The sequence below is a fragment of the Etheostoma spectabile genome, unplaced genomic scaffold (genome assembly GCF_008692095.1).
Source record: "Etheostoma spectabile isolate EspeVRDwgs_2016 unplaced genomic scaffold, UIUC_Espe_1.0 scaffold00002585, whole genome shotgun sequence".
NCBI lineage: Eukaryota > Metazoa > Chordata > Actinopteri > Perciformes > Percidae > Etheostoma > Etheostoma spectabile.
This window is the reverse complement of record NW_022602919.1, coordinates 1-17,084: the sequence shown is the minus strand read 5'-3', so window position 1 is coordinate 17,084 and position 17,084 is coordinate 1. Positions and strand designations below refer to the sequence as shown.

The following is a 17,084-nucleotide window of genomic DNA, read 5'->3' as shown; positions in this document are numbered from 1 at the left end:
CACCTGTGCTGTGGCTTAAAAAGAGGTTTAACTAAGAATTGAAGTTAGATTGCTGGATTCAGAGCCCAGAGTGCTATACATTACACCATGGAACCTTTAAAAGTGTTGCTAGTGTTTGCTTGGCAGTTTCCTTCATATATCCACATGTGTGATATTGAAGGCACACAAATATCACAACAGATCAGAGAGCATTCAGACAATAAAATAGGTGTTTAACTTAACAAGTGTCTACCAACTCTGCACTTTACCCATGGCCTGCTTTACTCAACAATTGAGAAGGATTTGAGCATTTTTGTATAGCACAGTGGTGTGGGTTGTAGTGATCTCCTTGTGTTTATGGTAATTAATGCAAAAATCTGTCTCAATGACCAGATGTGTTGCAACTTTGCAGTCAAAATTGCATTGTCCAGTGATGGTGGTATAGTGGTGAGCATAGCTACCTTCCAAGCAAATGACCGGTGTTGGATTCCAAGCCATCGCAGTAGCTTTCTTTGAGTAATGTTACTATTTAACTTTGAATTATACAATACCAGTGCAAGCATTTTGCCATGGTTTGATTTCCAGCCACCACCAGGTTTTGAAGCCATATACAACATAAACATTACAAATTCCCCCAGGTTTCTTCTCTTATTCCGTGATCTCACAAAAAGTCAAAACATCTGAAAATCTTCAGGGGCTGTAGCTCAGTGATAGAGCCCATTTTGAGTCTCAATGCCCAGATGTGTTACAAGATTTTCAGTGAACGCTGCCTTCCAAGCAGTTGACCTGGGTTTGATTCCCAGCCATCACAGTAGTTTTTATTGTGTGGTTACTTGCTTTATTTGTCAAGAAGTAACCAGAAAGGTTACTTGCCCAACCAGATTTGATAAAATATTAGATCTCTGTTATGGTACAAATAAGAGAGCATATCAATCAATCAAGCAGCCTCCAGGATCCACAGACACAGGCAGTGCACTACGATTTGCACTTTGCCCGTGTCTGGTAACTACTACTAACAAATTAAAAAGTTTATCAACAGAGCAGAAAGCATCAGAAAGGAAACAGATGTGTTACTTTTTGACTATGATTTATATTGCAGCAGTGCAATCATTTTGCCCAGGTTTGATTTCCAGCCACTGCCGTTGCATTTAAAGGTTTTAAAGCCATATACAACCTTAACATTACATGTTTTACCACGGTTTCTTCTTTTATTCCGTAATATTTCAATTTCTTTGCGGTGAGTCATCCCAAAAGGATTAATAAAGATAAGTCTTAGTCTATCTTGGAAAAAAGTAAAAAAAATCTGAAAATCTTCAGGGAATGTTGTTCACTGGTAGAGCGCATTTGACACAAACTAAACGGGATCCCTTGTATCCCTCAGACTATCAGATAGCACTACAAGCACTTTAAACGTAGTTTATTTATTGTATTACGCTCCAGTTTTTATGGGTGTTACAGCAGGTATGAGCACTGTAGTTTGCATATTCGTGGATGAAATATAATTGACATGCGATTAAGTTTATTTTTCAGCAGTAGAGACATTTCACTTCAGACAGATGCAGCAACAGATGCTTCGTTAAACATTAACACACAGGAAATAGAAGTAGTGCTGATACAAATAGCAGAGGATGGTTTCGATCCATCGGCCTCTGGGTTATGGGCCCAGCACGCTTCCGCTGCGCCACTCTGCTCTGCTGTTAATACTCAGGGGCGGGAAGATGTGTGATTCACATTTTGAGGGAAGGTTTGGGAACCCGCGGCAACCAAGGTACCAACAGCTCACGGGTTGTAAAGTTAAACATTTGGTAGATGTGGTTGCTCCTTGCCACTATCTTTTATGTGAGCTTCCTGATTACTCACACATTGATTATTCACATGTAACACTTGTGATTAGCTGGTGTTTTAAAACAGGGCATTGTGAGTACAGATATAAACATCAGTAAGGAGTCTACAAAGTTGCCTCTTATCATTTTAGTTTGGACACCCAGTGAGGCTTACCGCGATGGTTTGGACTGGGTCCACTAGGGTTTTCGGCTGCTCTCGATCAGACGGCTGTACTCACTCTGGTTTCTCTTCATAATGCACAAGACTTTGCCTTTTACTAAAGACTTCCTTGGAGGGGAACGCTGATGAGTTGAAACTATTTTTGGGGGGCTTTGCTGTTTGGCCGAGCCTTTTGTACTTCTTTGAACTATCCTTAACTAGACTCAGAGTCTTAACAGCAGCTAAATAACAGAAGCAAGACGATTTTCATGGGCCGTGGACAGCGACTGAGACAACAGGACTCCCCCTGACTGTGACCAGGGCCGATCAAAAAATGTCATTGGGAAGGGTGTGGGAAACAAATTGGCCAGACACAGTAGGGAAAGTTAGTCAGAGAGTAGGATACTGGAGACTTAGAGGACTAACACTAGAAGCAATGGTTTTAATCATCAAGGCAGTGATTTTACCTTTGCTTTTACTCATCAGCTCTGTTTTTATCCCACCCAGAAAAGGATTTTAGACCTGGAACAAGCCATCTTTTATTTCCTGTAAAGGTCCAAGTGGGAACGAGTACAAAGAAGAGTGATAAAGAAGGCAAAGGGAAAGGAGGGAAGGGAATGCCGGACCTGTTATTGTTTTTAGGGAGCAGATTTACAGCTATACACATAACAGCAGCCACGGCCCCATCCAGAAATCCTAAGACTGCAGCTATGGCACGGTTCTGGATGGGATCATACCTCAGAAGATTAAAGACCTTACCCTCTGATGTTAAAGTACCTGGGTCTTTAATCCTTCACCTTGAGCAAGATGATGAATGAATTAATATCAGATTATGATATTGATTTTTTTGTTTTACTGAAACCTGGCTGGGTGATGGAGAATATGTTAGTCTAAATGAATCCACCCCTCCTAGTAATATTAATAGCCCCATTCCTCGAGGCACAGGCCCAACTGATGACTTCTCCTTCTCCTGTTACATGCTGCACCCCAAGTCCATACTGACTCAATTAAATTAAATTAAATTTATAGTATCAATATAGTATCAAGAGTTATCTCGAGACCCTTCACAGTTGGAGTAGGTCTATACCACACTCTGTAATTTACAAGGGCCCAACAATTCTAGTAGTTCCCTCCAGAGCTAGCAAAAAAAAAGAAATCCCTTTAAAAAAAAAAAAATCCCAGTTGAAGTTTATTTATTTTATGCATCCTTAACTTATTTATAATCCTAATATTAATATATAGGCTTATATTGCAATCTCGTAGCCCTACATGTAGTTGTACCCATATTTAAATGAACACACGGTGGAAAAGTTTTTGCAGTGTTTTTTTCATTTTACTTGTGGGGGAAAGAGAAACTCTGGAAATAGAAACTCTGGAAAAGAGGGATCCTTCGAGCCAGACTTGAACTAGCAACCTAAGGATTTCAGCTTTATACCTCTACAGTCCTCCGCTCTACCAACTGAGCTATCGAAGGGACCTAATACACATGTACGCACTTTCCATTTTTATTTATATGATAACACAGGACCCCCTGGAGGGTATTTCTTTAGATTTTACAAAACATTCACATAAACTCGCAGATCAATTGACGAGAATCCCACCCAGAAAAGGGATTTTACACCTGGAACGAGCCATTTTTAATTTCCTGTGGGGGTCCAAGTGGGACCGAGTGCAAAGAAGAGGGACAAAGAAGCCAAAGGAGAAAGGAGGGAAAGGGGAGCAGATTTACAGCTATACACATAACAGCAGCCACGGCCCCATCCAGAATCCTAAGACTGCAGCTATGGGATCATACCTCAGAAGATTGAAGATCTTGTAGCGGCCCTTCAGATTTATGGACTCAGACGCAGAGAGTTTCAACGGGTGTCACTTTAATTTCTTCTTCTTAAGGAGCACCAGGCACCATTTGTATCATGAACACCGTGAAAACTACAGAAACACAAGTACAAAATGTTTCAATGTTGATTCACAAACAATTAAAATATTAATCATATTCACATATTAATCGTACCTTATTCCGCTCTCCGAGGGCGCTAATCAACGAGTTTCCCTCCATTAACTTGCATGCTCTCTAGCTTGACACATTCTCACAGTTGGAGCTCTTAGAAATACCATGTGCGAACAACAAGAATAATAAAGTAAATCACAATGCGAACCTTTTCTTTACAAAATTCAAATGAATGAATGATTAATAACTTACAAGTTTTTACCGCTCTGAGCAATGCGTGAGCAACACATTGTGAAGAGAGTATGACCGGAAGTGTAGCGTCAACAAAATACAAGAAGAAGAAAATGGCGCTTTTCACAATAAAAGCAGAACCGACCACAAATAACACTAGAACTGCAATGTATTGTTAACATAAAAAATATAATACTGTGTAGGAGAATAGAATTGCAATTTATCAGAGACATTTACAGATCTTACCCTTTGATCTTAAAGTACCTGGTAGGGATGAGCGAGTACAGCATTGTCTGTATCTGTATCTGTACTCGGACTGGGGCCTAACCCGGAAGTGGACAGGTTTAACCCGGAAGTGGGTTGGGTTGTCTGGAAATCGGCGGGGCTTTAACCAGTATGTTATTTTAAGCATGCAATAGATACGGGTTGAACAGAAATTGTTGTATTTATTGCTGATTAGAAAAGTATTTCCATGACAACACACTTTTTGTGTGTAGGGTAGGGGTGCTGTGACTAGCCTATCACAGAATAGTGTAGGGGAGGGGTGCTGTGACTAGCCTATCACAGAATAGTGTAGGGGAGGGGTGCTGTGACTAGCCTATCACAGAACGCAGACACAGTCAGCTACACGTCAGTCAGATTTTTTAACAATCCGAGCACAGATATGGACTCGTATTACTTGTATTATTCTTGTATTTGGCAAAAGTGCTTATCTGTACCGGATACTCGTTTCTGCAAGTATCCGGCTCATCTCTAGTGTCTAACAACTCTGTGCACTTTACCCATGTCCTGCTTTACTCAGCAGTTGAAAAGGATTTGTGCGAATTTGTATAGCACAGTGTTGTGGGATGTCGTGACCTCCTTGCATTTATGTTAATTAATGCAAAAATCAGTCTCAATGCCCAGATGGGTTGCCAGATTTGCAGTGAATATCACATTGTCTAGTGATGGGGGTGTAGTGAGCATAGCTACCTTCCAAGCAGTTGGTTTATCACCACTTTTTGAGTTTTTGTGGTCGAGTGTTTAAGGCACTGGACTAGAAATCCATTGGGGTCTCCCCACGAAGGTCCAAATCCTGCCGACAATGAAAGGCAACCTTAGCGTTGGTAGCAAACCAATGGCACATCACATCATAAAAAATCTCACTTGTGCCTTTGTGAACAATATTGTATTATCCCATAGGTACTGGAAGCCTGATTTAGGGTCTTAGCCATGCTGAACACAGCCTGAGCCAAGGCCCGCTTTCCCCTCATGAGTCACCCCAGAAGGCGCTGTAGATCACTGCCTGATAAGGCCAACAGAACCACATTATCTGCAAAGACAATAAAAGGAATTCTAAGGTGCCCAGACTTGACACACTGCTGCGCCTTGAGACGTGTTGTTCATGTCCAGGAGATGTGCTCTTTCCATCGCTTGACAATATTCCCTTTTAGGATCAAGAGTTCTTCTCCCACGCTGAACACAGGCTGAGCCAAGGGCCACTTTCCCCTCATGAGTAGTCCAACGCGTTCTCCGGGACTTCCTTGAGTCCTTGTAGTATTGTGACAGGCGGAGATACTGTCCATTATACTAACGAGGAATGGCCAAGTTTAAAATTTGGCACATCATTCGATAGGTGGCGCTATTCCAGCATTTAGGCCACATCCACTTTTGTACTTTATAGTACAAACCTTAAAGTAAATGGTTGTTTTTTTCAATTCTTCTGGTCACACTTGGCACTATTCCACAACTTTTGTCTGTAGTTCTCTATTTTGTCAGGGCTTAACTCTGTCTACCGCAACTCTTTTTTTTGTTTCTTGTTATGTCCCGGCAAGAAATATTATTCTTTTGGGTCGTCTGTCTCTACATCAGAATCAGAAATACTTTCTTGATCCCCTAAAGGAAACTTTGGAAAAAACAGATCCTTCGAGCCGGATTTGCACCAGCAACCTAAGGATTTCAGCTTTATGCGTCTACAGTCCTCCGCTCTACCAACTGAGCTATCGAAGGGAGTTAGCACATACTTCCCATTCTTGTGAATGTGGAAACACAGGACCCCCTGGAGGGAATTTCTGACTCATCAGGGGCTGTAGCTCAGTGATAGAGCGCACTTTGAGTCTCAATGCCCAGATGTATTACAAGATTTGAAGTGAACATTGTATTGCCCAGCGATGGTGGTATAGTGGTGAGCATAGCTGCCTTCCAAGCAGTTGACCTGGGTTCGATTCCCAGCCATCGCAGTAACTGTTTTTGGGTTGTGGTACTTTCTTTTTTTACAAGAAGTCAGCAGAAAGGTTACTTGCCCAACCTGGTTTGATAAAATCTCTTTGAGCTGCATGATTATGGCCAAAATGATAACAACAATTACTTTGATCAATATGGAGATCACGATTAATTATCACAATTATTTGTTGATTTTCTACTCCAAAGTGCTGGAAAGGAAGGTTTCAGGTTGAACCTCAGGTTAACAAGGAACAATCTCAGCAAGGTGATTGATGGATGATTCTAGATACTTCACCAAGTTCAGGCCAAATGACACAGGTGTAAGAGAACCCAGGCCTCCAGAGAGACTGGAACCTTAATCCAGCGCCTTAGACCACTCGGCCACACTACCTGCAAGTATTAACTCTCCACATCGTGAAAGAAGCAGGGACCGTTACTAACGATATGCTTGTTAATGTTATGGAAAAAAAAACTTTGCAAGTAAAAAGCCAATACTTTATTAAAAACTGCTAATACTTTATTAAAAAAAATTATCACACTTTGTCATTTTTCTCTGGCATTGTTTATTATTAGAATATTGTAACCAGCATTAAGTGAGTAGGTTTAGGTCTGTGTGAATATGGGCTGAGCATTTACCTGGGCTGAATATGTGAACCTCTTCTTTTGCATATTCACTGTAAAGAGCCATTACTCCTCCAACTGCCAACTATTGTTCTAGAGACAATAGGATATACAGTTTTAGATTGCAAGGTAACTGTCCAAGACTACACGGAAATACCTCAAGTGATCAAAACAGTTTGCCAAAATTCGCAGCATATAAAACCACTCTTCAAAATATGTTCATGTACCATTCAAAAACAAAAGTACAATCATAAAACACATACTACTTAGATACTGCAGCCGTCCTGATCACAGCCACGGGGGGATCTGCATGTGGTTTCTTACCAGCAAGTTTCTGGAGGTCCAAATGGCATCTTTGATGGCAACAAAGGTTAGCCACTGTGTGAGCCACAAAGTGTATAGCTGTAAATCTGCTCCCTAAAAACAATAACAGGTCTGGCAATCCTTTCCTTCTTTGGCTTCTTGGTTAGCTACTTGAACCACCATCCTTTCGGTTAACAGCCGACTGCGCTGACCTATTGCGCCACAGAGACTGCACTTGTCTGATGTTTTATGAGCGGGAGTTCGATCTTTAAGCCACAAGCATTTGCTTTATGGCTTTTTGAGGTTGAGCTGCACATGTATGCTTATCAGGCTATTTTCCTGTTACCCAGAAATTGGGGAAGCTGACTCATGTGGAAATGTAGAAGCTGGACGTGCATTGTACTGTTCTTACATGTCAATTGGATTCTGACTTTGAATTCAAATATTTGGCATCCAAGAAAATTCCAGAACTGATGATGTATCAGTCATTTTGCTGGTGGTTTCTTGGTCACAGCAACAAGCTTGATCATTGACATACAGTTGCACGCCACGTATTACAAAAATGTTTGGTGGTGCCTTATGTATTTATACGCAATAGCTATTCAACTTTAGAAGGTATTGTTGATCTCAGAAACAACGATAGACAGCACCATCTTATCACAACGCCCATGTTTGTGTTCCTTCAAAGTTTGCAAAAACATTCACATGAACTCGCAAATCAATTGATGAGATTTTGGAGGTCAAAGGTTCAATGTCAAGGTGACTGTGTCCTCATGTCTGTCCATCTGATTCTTGTGAATGCAATATCTCTGAACGCCTAGAGGGAAGCACTTTAAATTTGGCATACATAACCACTAGGAGTCGCGGATGAACTGATTTCGATTTTGGAGGTCAAAGGTCAAGGTTACTGTTTCATTACGTCTCCAGAACTGTATATGTATTTCTACTGAACTGGTGATGGGGATGCTTTGTGGACGTAAAACCCCAGTGGCCTAATGGATAAGGCACTGGCCTCCTAAGCCAGGGATTGTGGGTTCAAGTCCCATCTGGGGTGAATCTCAGCAGGTTGGCACAATGGAAATGTCCTGAGCCTCTGACCTAGAGATTGATGGATTGAAAACATCCTCTGCTAACGCTGATTTCCATGGTAAGGTGAATCATAATATAAATGCTGGAAAAGTTGTTGACAGCCCATAAAAAGTGGCAAGTCATGTTCTGGCAGATTAAAAAATTGACATCCACTACCCTGTCAGGCTCCTGTAGTAATGCTGACTTTCCAGTGATGTGCTTGGGCTGTTTACAGGTTTTGATCATATCCATCGGTTGCATGGATGGGACATCAATACCCCGGTTCTATCACCTGATCACTGTCTTGTCTTTGTCGTTCAACGACTATTTGGGCTCACACCTTAACACACCCGAAGCATCTCAGCCTAAAATCACGCTGCACCTCAAAGAACTCTCAAGCACTCCCAGCTGTGCTTTTGCAGAAGAGCGCCTTGTTTTCTTTTAGCTTGGGAAAAGGCTTATGACAAGGTAAACAGATTGCACCATTGTGCTACTCATTAGTGGGTCCACTTCAGTTATGTATTGAAGCACATCCTTAGAGCTAATGGCCCTCATTTATTAACCTAACGTACGACAGGCTTCACGTGAGATTCATGAAACGTTCGTATCACACCATCAGAGCGTAAGAATGATCGTACATTGATAAATGCAGCGGCTAGAAACGATTGTAATTTAAATATCACGCCCCCATATATTCTCAGTTTTGAGGCCTCGCTTCTATTATTTATGATATGGCCAGACATAATCCGGCTAAGAAGCGGCCCTTTCAGAGGTGGGGTTTAAAGCCTGACATCCCAGGTGCTCTGTGCAGCCAGATACCACCAGGCCCAGGGGAATATGCCGCCTAAGAAAAATGCAATCCTACCCGATGAGAAGAATTAAACATTGTGAAAATAACAAAAATATGAATACATAAACATATACGGGCATTGACATATTGCTGCAGTCTCAGTCTTTGGATGGTATAGGTAGCGCCCCGTCAGACATGTCATGATATAGCAGGTTCTCATGACTGAGAACCTACTATCCTGACATGTTTAATTTACTATAATAATTTTGAGACAGGTCCTACTAAGATCTGTTGTATCAGTCAGGACGGCCGAGTGGTCTAAGGCGGTGCGTTTAGGTTGCAGTCGCCACTGGAGTTGTGGGTTCAAATCTCACTTCTGACAACTAGTATTTTCATTTGGAACTAATGTCTAAGAGTTGATATTGGGAATAAAGAACTTAGCAGTTCTTTGTATTTAAGAGGAAATGAATGTGCATGAGAAACGCAATTCCAAGTGCAGCGATTGTGAGCATCTTTATTGTCAACACATGTAAAGTTCCTTAGGGGCCCGTAGTGGATGAAATGGTAAAACACTGGGCCCTGGATGCATAGAATTCCTGTCATATTGAGAGACAAAGTTTGGGTGTCCTGAAAAAAGGGTCTTGAACTCTATCTCGCCGACCTCTTTTTTTACTGTTTCTTGTTATGTCACGGCAAGAAGTATTATGCTTTTGAGTCGTTTGTCCATCTCTACATCAGAATCAGAAATAAAAAAAAACATCAGATATATCAGTCTCTGTGGCGCAATAGGTCAGCGCAGTCGCTGTTAACTGAAAGGATGGTGGTTCAAGTCCACCCCACACATTCATAGCAGAGCTGCCCCCCCCCCCCCCCCCCATGTTTATACTGATGATTGATTGTAATAAATCAACAGAGAGAAGTTGTCTCCGCTGTGTTTTAACAGACACACCTGGGCCGAAGTTGGAAACCACAATCAGCTTTAAATCCAGTTCTAATCTAGTCCTCACTAAATTTCAAATAATTTCCCTGGAGTTACCATTACAAAATTTAATCTAATTAAATTGGAACATACACAGACTTCTCACAAATCACACTTGAATTCATATCTTGCTACTCGGTCAGAATATTATAACCTGGAGTCCAGTCTCTGTCAATATAAATAGGCTATATGTTTATATATGTTTTAGGCCTATTGGCAGACAGCCATTTAAAATGTAGGCAATGGCATATAAAGAATAAAGAATAAAGAGTCTTTTCTCCATGTCCCTGTAGTTTCTCAGTGTGCTCTCTAGTAACATCTGTCTGGTCCAGGGAGCTTTGTCATTCATAAGGCTACTTTTACTTTTATATTTTAAGTATATTGCCAAGCCTGTACAGATGGAGGAGAGATGAAATGTGTCAGTAATATAGGAGATTGTTGGCTGGAAGTATGGAGATACTAATATGCATTACTTAAAAGGAGAAAACTAACAACATTCTATGGTCATGTAAGTATGTGTTTTCCAATAAAAAGATTGACTTGAGAATAATTACTTGGTCTATAAGTGATGTTCAGAGGCCCGACATGGCCCTTCTATGTTCATGTAAGTATGTGTTTTCCAATCAAAATTTGACTCGAGAATAATTAATTAGTCTATAAATGATGCTCAGAGGCCCCACATGGCCCTCACCTTGTTCGCAATGGGTCACCGCAGTTGGCTGTTAACCGAAAGGATGGTGGTTCAAGTCCACCCAGGGATGTTTGTTGCTTAAATAACCTGGAGTAAGCCAACTCTAGGGTTTATCATTCTGCAGGTGAATATAGAGCAGCCCAAAGATAACCCAAGTGGCCTTACCTATATCTGAAGGTACAGTTCTGAAAACCCATGTACAGTACATATTATCTTTACGGTCATTGGTATGCAGGTCACTTGATATAATACAGCAAATACATAAGGCCAGACAGAGACAAAAAGTGAGAGAAAAGAAAAAAGATTAGCTGTCAATAGGATAACCAGTTGAGATTGTGTGCGTCTTTGAGAACTGTAAGTCATATAACTGATGTTGTCAATTCATTAAACTAATGAGGAAGAATTTGACAAATCAAAATCAAGTCCAGGAACTTATTCTTTCAAACATCACACCCTGAGTCTCTCAAGTCCTGACCATTCCCTGACCGGAATCGAACCCGGGCCGCGGCGGTGAGAGCGCCGAATCCTAGCCACTAGACCATCAGGGAGTCACAGCTTTCAAATTTATCTTTGCAGATGTGAGTTTTCTTTTCATTTACTGGAATGACTCATATTGTTTTAGGCGAGGAATGGCGCCTGGCTAGAGCTTCAGAAGGCAGGACATGACAGATTACACATCTGTCACATAGTCAGTTTGTAGTCTTAAATACCAAGTCTCTTGCTGTTCCTTGACTAGTTGGCCACCCCTGCTTTGCATCGCTCCAGGTATGTAGAATAAAATCTGTTATGCACCTTTGCGTTGCGCTAAAATGTCAAAATTTGGACCTGAATCCAACAATAACATTACTTGACACTCACATACATTGGTTTTCAGTTAAAAATTTGGTTAGGGGTTTAGTAACTGCTTGAAAAAATGAAAAGAATTGTTATTGAGATGGAGCAGATGAAGTGTTTATGACCCATCAATGAGACAAAAGGATACATCCACTGTCGGGGTCTGATTTAAAGGAAATGGTACTCTTTAAAACGTTAAACTAATGAGGAAGAATTTGACAAATCAACCAAAAACTTGCTCTTTTAAATCTGTGTCTGTCAAGTCCTGACCATTCCCTGACCGGGAACTGAACCCCGGCCACGGCGGTGAGGGCGCCAAATCCTAGCCATTAGACCATCAGGGAGTTACATTTATCAAATTTAATTAACATATGTTGGTTATATTGTTTTAGGCAAGAAATGGCGCATGGCTAGAGATTTAGAAGGCAGTGGTGCAAAATGCAAAACTGCCTGTTCGATTTAATTACATGGTAATAATACCAAAACAGAGGTGTAGTGATTACTTGGAAATGCTTCCGGTAGTTTCTGAAAAAAAAAACAATGAATCAGTGGTGGAAATGCAAAACTGCCTGGTTTCAATTTTATACATGGTAATATTAGAATAACAGAGGTGCAGAGATCAGAGGTGCAGAGATTACCTGGAAATACTTACCATGAAATAGTCTTGTCCTTCACGTACGTAACGCAGTGCAATCTGACCAGCAGCTAAACACCTTCCACCATCAAGCACTGGCGACCGGGATCCTTGTAACACGTTTATTTGAGTTACAAAGGGTGAAACTGGGAGAAAACACAATGACCAGTTACTTAGATAGTAATGAGTCACAGATATTAAACAAAGATAATTGTAAAAACAATATAACTACCAACAGGCTAGCAAAAATGTAAGATGAAATAAAGAACACGTAATGTATTGTTATACAGTGTACGTAGTATAACCTATGTTGGGATTCTAAATAAACTAAGATATACTTACATGTGGCATACCCAAGATAAAAGTGGCAAACTAGCTTACTGAAGTATACCGTCAGATAGGGCTGAACAATATTGTGTTTTAGCATTGACATCGCGATGTGCGCATGCGTGAAAGTCACATTGCAGGACGTTACGATGTTGACGTTAATACTTTTTTGCTGCTTGATAGAAAAGTAACCTTTCACCGTTTCTCCTTTACATGATTATTACCATCCGACCATTCCCCTTTAAGACAGGTAGCCATGTGAGCAACGTGTGGATGTGACGTTATTGTTATGGAAGTGAGGCTCTTCGTGTGTAGAAAAGTACCAGAGGCAGCAGCTGCCGCTGATACAGTGATGTCATAGTTTTCATGGTAGTCAGGGACGCTACAGTAGTTGTGTTTTATGTTCTCTACAAATACAAACTAAATCCCCCGATTAAGGCAACATAATCACAACGTCTCCGGACATTTCCCACCGCAGAAAGCTGCTATCATCCAAGCTAAAGCTAATATAGTTAGCTTAAAGAAACCAGCAGAAAGCTGCTACCAGCCAGGCTCAAGCTAATACAGTTAGCCCCAGAGAAACCGCAGAAGTTGCGACCAGCCAGGCTAAAGCTAATATAGTTTGCCCCAAAAACAAGCGGAAAGCTGCTACTAGCCAGGCTGAAGCTAATATAGTTAGCTTAAAGAAACCAGCAGAAAGCTGCTACCACCGGTCTAAAGCTAATATAGTTAGCTTCAAGAAACAAGCAGAAAGCTGCTACCAGCCAGGCTAAAGCTAATATAGTCAGCCTGAAGAACCAAGCACAAGCTGCTACCCAGCCGGTCTAAAGCTAATATAGTTATCCTAAAGAAACAAGCGTTCCGTCTGTCCCAACTAACGTTTTGGTTCGGAGCCGCGACCTGGAAACGTAACACTAATCTACTATAGATGGCTGTGTCTGAACGTCATTTCCACTGACTGAACTGTTCTTGGATACACGGTTTGTTTCTAGTGTGCATGACGTGCAGGTCTGATCAATTTGTCAAACTATCGAGCTGACCCCGCTAGTCAACCACAACCTTAAATTTAGAGGAAGCAACATGCAGTCACTGTCATTCACGTTAACCTGGATTGATTATTATATGAATACAATGGTGTCATGCTAGTCAACCAGCATATTTCTACCTAATGTCCCTCTCCAAAATCACTTCAGAAGAGTAATGTTAGTCACAGTGCTTACTTGCTTTGGTGTTTGTAAAGCATTAAAGTCTATCCCCAGATGACTCTGTCTTAGTTATGTAGCATGAAAGCTAGCATAAGCTTACTAGCATCCAGCCCGCTTCTAATACAATAAAAAACTCTGGAAAAGACTGCTCCTTCGAGCCAGATTTGAACATGTCTCAATGCCCAAATGTATACAAGATTTGAAGTGAACTTCACGTTATCCAGCGATGGTGGTATAGTGGTGAGCATAGCTGCCTTCCAAGCAGTTGACCTGGGTTCGATTCCCAGCCATCGCAGTAACTGTTTTTGGTTGTGGTACATTCTTTTTTTACAAGAAGTCAGCAGAAAGGTCACTTGCCCAACCTGGTTTGATAAAATCTCTTTGAGCAGCATGATTATGCCAAAATGATAATGACTTTGATCAATATGGAGATCACGATTAATTATCACAATTATTTGTTGATTTTCTAATCTCAGCAAAGTTATTGATGGGATGGATTCTAGTTACTTCACCAAGTTCAGGCCAAATGCCACAGCTGTAAGACATCACATTGGTTTGCTTCCAGCTATGTATATATGCAAATGGCAGTGGTGGGATTTGAACCCCACCTCCAGAGAGACTGAAGCCTTAATCCAGCGCCTTAGACCACTCGGCCACTACCTGCAATTATCAAATTTCCACATCATGACAAACACAGGCCCCGTAATCAACGTTATGCTTGTTAATGTTATTGGAAAGCTTTATGTAATACAAGCAAATACGGCCCCATCCAACAGTTTTGAGATATGTGGCGGGCAACTGTATGTCAATGATCAAGCTTGTTGCTGTGACCAAGAAACCACCAGCAAAATGACTGATGCATCATCTTTTAAAAATTTTCTTGGATGCCAAATATTGAATTCAAAGTCAGAATCCATTTGAGATGTAAGAACAATACAATGCACGTCCAGCTTCTACATTTCCGCATGAGTCAGCTTCCCAATTTCTAAGGAAATATAAACAGGAAAAGCCTGATAAGCATACATGTGCAGCTCAACCTCAAAAAGCCATAAAGCAAATGCTTGTGGCTTAAAGATCGAACTCCCGCTCATTACACATCAGACAGGCGTAGTCTCTGTGGCGCAATAAGTCAGCGCAGTCGGCTATTAGCTTAAAGGATGGTGGTTCAAGTCCACCCACGGATGTGTGTGCTTTGATACCTGAATTGTGTGCCAACTCTGGGATTTATCCTCCAGCTGAAGACCATAGAGCAGCCCAAAGATCACCCAAGTGGCCTTTAGAAACCATGTACATATAAAACTTTGTGGTCATTGGTATGCAGGTCACTTGATGTAATACAAGCAAATACATGAGGCTCCACCAACAGTTTTGTGATGTCTGGCGGTGTGCAGTAACAAAACATCAAGTGCATCCAGGACCTGCCTGGTGTGCAGCTTCATACAGAGACGGGTAATATCAAGAAGGGGGGTGTTGTCCTGACCAAGTATCGCTGTGCCAGAGGGTCCACGTCTCTGGAATCATTTCATTGCCACCTGAACAAGTCATTCTATCTAAATAGTATGTGTTTCATGATTGTACTTTTTTTTGAATGGTAAATGGACATATTTTAAAGAATAATTTAGAACTGTGCTGGAATTTGCAATAAAAACCTGACCTTTCCATTTTGACAAACTGTTTTGATCACTTGAGGTATTTCAATGAAGTCTTTGGTCTTTGACAGTTACCTTGCAATCTAAACTGTATATCCTATTGTCTCTGGAACAATTGGCAGTTGGAGGAGTAATGGCTCTTTACAGTGAATATGCAAAAAAGATGTTCACAATTCAGTCCAGGTAAATGCTCAGCCCATATTCACACAGACCTAAACCTACTCACTTAATGCTGGTTACAATATTCTAATAATCAACAATGCCAGAGACAAATGACAAAGATGATAACAGTTAACAAGCATTACGTTAGTTAAGGTCCCTGTGTGTGTTATGATGTGAACCGTAGTCGGTGCAGGTAGTCTGGCCGAGTGGTCTAAGGTGCTGGATTAAGACTCCGTCTCTCTGGAGGCTGGGTTCTAATCCCCCACTGCAATTTGCAAATGTTACATTGCTGGAAGATAACTAATTTGACAACATGGCGTTTGGATGAGGTTATTCCTTGTGACATAGCTTAGTGAAGTACCTAAAGACCCCTTTCTCTCTGGATTTTATATCTGTACTTGCAATGCCCTGTTTTTAATGACCACCCAATCGTAAGTGTTCATGTGAAATACTCATCATTAACAAAATTGTCGGTAACTGTGACCGGGTGCATGTCAGCCGCACGGTAGCGATACGCTACCTATACCATCCTGAGACTGAGACTGTAGGTATATATTATGTGCCGTATATGTTTAACGTGTTCATATGTTTCATACATTTTTTACAATGTTTAAAATCTTCAGTTAACCGAGCCAGTCTCTATTTCCCCACAGTACTCTTAGCTTTCTTGTGCGTACATTTAGCATCTAAAACTACGGTGATTTACCTGCTTATTTGAACCTGGGGCCTTGTCCAGCAGAGCAGAGTGGCGCGCGGAAGCGTGCTGGGCCCAAACCCAGAAGACAATGGATCGAACCATCCCTGCTAATTGCTGTGCTTATCTCCACATAAAGTCCACTCCCAGGCTGGTGAAAATTTAACAATGTATCTGTTTGTGAGTGAAATGTTTCCTCCTGCTGAAGGGTACAGTCTTTATGTTATGTTTATTTCATCCATTAAAATGGAAATTAGAGTGCTCATACCCGCTGTAACACCCATTAAAACTGGAGCATTAATATTGTATAGATAAAGTACAATAAAAACTGTAAAATGTGTATGTTTGAAGTGGTTGTTGTGCTGTCTACAATAGCCTGAGGTATAAAGGGAGAGCATACTGCTTAGTTTGCGTCACAGGAGGTCTTAGTCTACCACTACGCTCCAAAACCCTCAAGTCAGATTACCACAGGAGGCCTTGGTCTACCACTATGTTCCATAACCCTATCATTCAGATTAACACAAGAGGTCTTAGGCTGAATCTCATTTCTCTTCTTACCCCTACCCCTTTCCCTACGTCTTAGCGTTCACGTGAGTGCTGTCCCAAAATGTTTTTGATCGAGGGGTAAGGGGTGTATGGCCCTAGGAACCATAGACAATGAATGAAGAAAATCAAGGAGAATGCCATCTTACTTGAAACCGAGGGGTAGCGATATACAATGTGCAACAGGCAACATGGCTGCCGCATCGACCAGAGAGACGCATTTTGGTATTTTCGGCTTAAT

The 17,084-nt window shown here is 41.2% G+C and overlaps 4 non-coding genes across 4 annotated transcripts; all 4 read left to right on the top strand.

Moving 5' to 3' along the window:
- The first annotated feature begins 2,037 nt into the window (after positions 1-2,037).
- LOC116676001 (U5 spliceosomal RNA) lies at positions 2,038-2,152 on the top strand. The gene has a single exon (XR_004328580.1). It is a non-coding gene; the product is annotated as a U5 spliceosomal RNA (small nuclear RNA).
- Positions 2,153-6,288: 4,136 nt separating this feature from the next.
- Positions 6,289-6,360, top strand: trnag-ucc (transfer RNA glycine (anticodon UCC)). The gene has a single exon. It is a non-coding gene; the product is annotated as a tRNA-Gly (tRNA).
- Positions 6,361-8,248: 1,888 nt separating this feature from the next.
- trnar-ccu (transfer RNA arginine (anticodon CCU)) lies at positions 8,249-8,321 on the top strand. The gene has a single exon. It is a non-coding gene; the product is annotated as a tRNA-Arg (tRNA).
- A 5,697-nt stretch (positions 8,322-14,018) lies between these two features.
- On the top strand, positions 14,019-14,090 carry trnag-ucc (transfer RNA glycine (anticodon UCC)). The gene has a single exon. It is a non-coding gene; the product is annotated as a tRNA-Gly (tRNA).
- Positions 14,091-17,084: the final 2,994 nt, after the last annotated feature.